The sequence below is a fragment of the Peromyscus eremicus genome, chromosome 8b (assembly GCF_949786415.1).
Source record: "Peromyscus eremicus chromosome 8b, PerEre_H2_v1, whole genome shotgun sequence".
NCBI classification, from domain to species: domain Eukaryota; kingdom Metazoa; phylum Chordata; class Mammalia; order Rodentia; family Cricetidae; genus Peromyscus; species Peromyscus eremicus.
In genome coordinates this window covers 32496159-32502158 of record NC_081424.1, presented here as the reverse complement: position 1 = coordinate 32502158, position 6000 = coordinate 32496159, and the positions used below count along the sequence as shown (strand labels likewise).

General features: G+C 40.0%; 1 pseudogene; it reads left to right on the top strand.

The window, feature by feature from the left end:
* Positions 1–2785: 2785 nt before the first annotated feature.
* On the top strand, positions 2786–3564 carry LOC131918819 (trace amine-associated receptor 6-like; annotated as a pseudogene).
* Positions 3565–6000: the final 2436 nt, after the last annotated feature.

The following is a 6000-nucleotide window of genomic DNA, read 5'->3' as shown; positions in this document are numbered from 1 at the left end:
GAAATGAACACTTTATTTCCAAACCCAGAACCAATGAAAAATGCCCTGACTCTGAAACCAACACCAAAGAAACACTCTTGGTTCCTAGAATCAGAGTCACTGAAAGAAATGTGCCCTGGCCTTAGAATTAGTGTCAAAAAGCTAAGTGAGATCAGTGAAAGAAAAACATTTTGGCTCAAACCAGAGCCATCTCTGTCCCTGGCCACTGACTTGTGAAACCAACAAATCATAGAGCAGGACAGTAGCACCATGGCCCTGAGGCCAAGGACCAGGGTAAAATATACAGTCTGGGTTTGGGACCTGGGCTAGAGAAATCAACACTTTCTCCCCAAACCCAGAACCAGGGAAACATGCTCTGATTCTGAAACTGGTACCAAAGTAACGATCTTGGTCCCTAGAATCAGTGTCAGTGAAAGAAATGTATCCTGGCCTTAGAAGCAGTGTCAAAAGCCAAGAAAGGCCAGTGAAAGAAACACAGTTTGGCTCCGAAATCAGGGCCATCTATGCCTTTAGCCCACAAAACTGCCAATACCTGGGCAGAAAAAAACTAACCAATCACTGGTTGACTCTGCCCCCAAGACATCCTGTATGAGCCACTAACCCTGGTCAGTTGTGGGCTGTTCTCTCCACCCTGGTGGAGGCAGTCACTCTCCTGGGCTCCTCCTTCTCAAATAAATCTCTTTCTCAAAAGAGTTTTGGATGTCAAGATCTTCATTCACTCGTGTAGAGAAGAACTGTGCTGAGAAGTCCCTCAGTGGACAGAGCAAGGAGGAGCTGAACAGAAGATCCTTGCTGAGATGTCCCTCAGTGGATAGAGCAAGGAAGAGTTGAAAAAGTAACACTTTTCTCTGCAGTGCGAATCTTAAATGGTCTTATTAATAAAATCAAACCTGAAGCCAGTTATCGAGGTGAATGCTGGAAGATCAGAGAAGCAGAACAAGCCACAGCCACCTCATCTCACCAATTCCTAAGCTGATCTCGTTTTCTCAAACTGGAAGCCTCTGTGTCTTCATCCAAATGGATCTCAGCTGAACTGCAGCTCAAAGCCTGAAAGCTTAACCAGGCTTTAGTTCCTCGTTCTCATGCCTTATATACCTTTCTGCTTCCTGCCATCACTTCCTAGGATTAGATACGTGTGTCACCATGCCTGGCTGTTTCCAGTGTGGCTTTGAACTCACAGAGATCAGGATGGATCTTGGCCTCCAGAATGATAATTAAAGGTGTGTGTGTGTGTGTGTGTGTGTGTGTGTGTGTGTGTGTGTGCCATTTTCTGGCCTCTATGTCTATCTAGTGGCTGTTCTGTCTTCTGACCCCAGTAAGTTTATTAGGATGCACAGTATATTGGGGGACACAATATTTCACCACATTTCTCTGGAGCTGGAGGAGATTGTTACATTTCTGCAGGGGTTCTGCTTTTTGCAGAGTGAAGCAAAAGAAGCAGCATCTTAGGCTGGAGAAGCAGAGCTCTGATAAGAAGCCCTCTTCAGTGGGGGTTGAGAAAAGCTCAGCTGTGGCAGCTATCCAGGAGAGGAGCAGGTTTACTATATCCTGCAAGGAGACCATCCCCCTTTACACCAGGTGTAGCCTGTCTCTCCCAAACAGTCAGTATACCCTTCCCTGCTGTAGCAATTCCAGGCCTGACTCTCCCGAGCAGTCAGAAAAACTTCTCTTCCAGGGCTGAGCTGTCTCTGTGCAGCTCCAGCCATCTGAGCTGTCCTAAGCAGCTAAAGGTGTTGCCTGAGTCCCCAAGTAGTCAGGATACCTTTCCCCAGAGTTGCAAAACTCACATTTTGGTGCTGAAACCTGGGACCAAACCCACAGAATTGCAACAAATTTATTTACAAAACCCTCACCAAATTTCAGTGCTGTGGGATGTTCTATATGGCAAATGTGTTGCTGATTGGTCAATAAAACACTGATTGGCCGTTGGCTAGGCAGGAAGTATAGGCGGGACAAGGAGGAGAATAAAGCTGGGAAGTGGAAGGCTGAGTCAGAGAGACACTGCCAGCCGCCACGATGAAAAGCCGCATGTGAAGATGCCGGTAAGCCACGAGCCATGTGGCAAGGTATAGACTAATGGAAATGGATTAATTTAACCTGTAAGAACAGTTAGCAAGAAGCCTGCCACGGCCATACAGTTTGTAACCAATGTAAGTCTCTGTGTTTACTTGGTTGGGTCTGAGTGGCTGTGGGACTAGCGGGTGAGAGAGATTTGCCCTGACCGTGGGCCAGGCAGGAAAACTCTAGCTACATTTCAGGGCTTTGACAATGAGGACAGTCCTAGACACATAGACCAGGTACTGAAAATGACTGGTTAAATTACAGTCACAGCAGATGATTTGCTGCATATTTTTTGATGACTAATTGGAGCTGGATTAAAAAATATTATTTCTCAGATTACACTGAGACATTAGAATCATGATCAACACAATGATATTTATGAAACACACAAATTTAAGTAAAATTCACACCTGCTTTATAGGTTCAAAGATTAAATCTGAAGTCAAGCTGGGACAGGGAATGGGGAAATGTTTGATAATAATGTTTTGGATATGCAAATTAATGAGGATTTTTATCTACCCTTCAGCAAAATAAATCCATCTTATCGGATGGATCAGAATTTGTGCCTGCATAAACAGCAAGAAAGATGGTGCCAGGAAAAGAAATTTGTCACCCATAGCCCTCTGCTACAAGACCCCAAAGGATTCCTCTGTGAAAACCCAGGTCCTTGGTCATTGTCTACATAGTATTTGACCTCTGGGTTGTATTTGAAAACCTCCTGAAGATGAGGCTCACTCTTCATTTCAAGCAATTGAATTTCATCATTGTATTTCTGGCTTACTCTGATTCTGGTTGGAAGTCTCTGTGATGCCCTTCAGCATGGTCACATCCATTGAGAGCTGCTGGCACTTTGGGAGAAACTTCTCTACTCTACTCACCTGCTGTGATGTGGCATTTTGTTGCTCTTCTCTCTTCCACCCATGCTTCGTCTCCATGGACAGGTACATCATTGTCACTGACCCTTTGGTCTATCCAACCAAGTTCACAGTGTCTGCATCAGGAATTTGCCTCAGCATTTCCTGGGTTCTGCCCCAGTGTACAACAGTGCTCTGTTCCACATAGATGTTTATGACCCTGACCTGGAAGATTTATCTAGTGTTGTTAACTACATAGAAGGATATCAGTATGTTCTAAACTAAGGCTGAGTACTCACAGGTTTTCTGTTATTTTTTCAGACCTGCCTTTATTATGGCAATACTATATAGTCATATTTTTATAGTGACTAGAAAACAATCTAAAAAGGAAAAGTAAAAAACATCATTTACAAGGACAGTCATTTTTAAGGATATATAAAGCCAATGTGGCCAAAGGAGACAGAAAAGCTGCCAAACCATGGGTCAAAGCGATAGCATTTGTGATCATCTATGACCTTGTATGATCACTTCCTTCACTGATTCTTTTAAGGAGTTCATAACACCTTTCTACAGTTATAAGACATTTTGGTGGTTTAGCTACTATAACTCAGCTCAAAATCCATTGATTTGTGCTTTTTTTTCTCTTTGATTCATGAAAACATCCAGTAACTTGACATGTATCAATAATTTATCACCACGGAATGTGTGGCAATACATTGATTAATAGTTATGGGCTAATTTAAGATATAGAGCTAGCTAGCTAGCTAAAAGCTTGAGCCATGGCCATGCAGTTATAATTAATATAAGCCTCTGTGTGTTTACTTGGGAGATGCAGTGGGAGACATTTGTCCCAACTGCCGGCAGGCCAGGACACAGGAAATCTTCCAGCTACTGGCAGATTTAGCTTTTGCTAATACAGACACCCAAAAAAAGTTTCTGGTCTATATGCTGCTTGTTGGAAGCATTGAATCACTGCTTCCCAGAGTTGGTGGTAGGCGTACCTCATCCATGTTGGGAAGCTGAGATGGGCAGAGTTGGTAGCCAAGGCTGCCTCATTGGTCCTAGTCACACAGTTTAGCAGTTCAAAATCTCTCCTGATCAGAAAAAGATTATAGATACACAGAAGACAGATTCAGATGGATAAACCTCTAAATGGTTTATATTATATATATATATATAATATATATTATATATATATATATATATATATATATATATATATATATATATATTTGAAAGAGAGTGGAAAGGGAGGATGGACAGTTATATAAAGAAAAATATAATTAAAAAAATAAAGTCTTTAAAGAGACAGTAAAAATAATATAAAAAAATAAGCCATGTAAAGATGGAAATCACACAGAGTCTAGATTATATTGTCTTTGGGATTTTACCTGGAGAGAGACATTTGATTGTAAAGGCTGCTGAGTTAAACCAATATATGTATTTTAAAGGTATCTTGACTTCAAAATTTATGTCCAAGCATATTTTGCTTTGGAAAAGAGGTCCTACTTTTCTTTCCACAGAAGATGAGAAGCTGTGGATTCCTTCCAGATTAATATGGATCAAGGAAGACTCCCGAGAGATCTCCAGTTGATCCAACATCTAGAACAGTTTCAAAGTAACTGACTCCGAGAATACAGCTTCACAGACTACTCCAGTTAGGACTTGATCACAATCCTAAAATTTTCTTTGTGTCCCCATAAGACTAACAGTGCCCTCAGTCAGCAGGAAGTAGCCTAGAAAACTATGCCCACATTCCAAAAAAATGGATTATGGATGTTTGTCTTTGTTTAGACATTGGTTATAAATTGTTATTGATCATAGTCCATCTCTTTCTAAAAGAAAAAAGGGGGATATGATATATAGATATGATGGGATGAAAGGGTAGATTATTGAATCTATTTTTAAAGAGCAACAACTTGTTTGAAATGTTTTACATTGCTATGGATTTTAGTTTATTGATTAAAATTTAAAGTTAATTTTGTTATATTGTATGTAGATTTCTACTCTTGTTTAGGTATTATGCTTATGCAACTCATTTAAAATATAATATATAATTAAAAATACAAATTAATAGTCATCTACAATAGTCAAAATTATAGTCATATTAATTAGGTTTTCTAGATATGCAGGGATATGTTTCAGATAGATAGGTAATCTTCAAACACTTCAATGACCTACAGAATATGGAATTTGAAATGTTTTTAAGAACTTCGATTTTTCTGAACAATGAGACACATCTGCTCCTGACATCACCAACTATTTCAGAGAAGATGATGGGCATCAAAGAAACTCCACATGAAGTTTACTTTCTTTATGGCAAAAGTTAGCCATTTGGGCAAGAAACTGCTCTTGCCTAGACTGCTTGATGATATGTTATATAAACTGGACATACAGGACCCATAAGAAAATGACCACTGAATTTTGCCAAAACAAGGCAAGATGGTCCTTCCAGTTCCTACTTCACAGAGGAGACTGCCAGACATTCTGCAGGACACAGGGAGAAGCGGCTGAGAGACTCTAGGCCTATAGGATGAAGATGGATTCCCCAACATTGCAAAGGAACTTTGGATGACTGTCCAGGCAGCCAGCTGTCTCTGTCATATCCAGAATTTTGAAAGTTGCTTACAAAGCACTTCCTGTTTACTTAGGTATATTATATCCTTCTGAGGTCTTTGGTAGAGTTCAATACTAGATAGTTATAATTATAGTTTTCCTTGGTTACTATGAAAGATGAATTAGATATGAAAATTTAGACTCATAGAAATAAGATAGATGATAGAGTATTTTCTTTAATTTTGCCGAATATAAATAGACTAGATATTGTAACTGTAACTTTTCTGCTTGATAACTGTTCTATTATATATAATTTTACTATGTTAAAGTTAAAACCTTCCTTTTTGTTTAGACAGAAAAGGGGAAATGCTATGGAATGTCTTTCTGTATGCTGTGAATATATGTTGCTATGATTGGTTAATAAAGAAGCTGCTCTATCCTGTGGTGAGTCAGGTTCTACCCAGGCAGGAAATCCAATAGAGAAAGAGGAAGAACAAAGGCAGAGGCAGAGAGATGCCAGCCCGCTGCC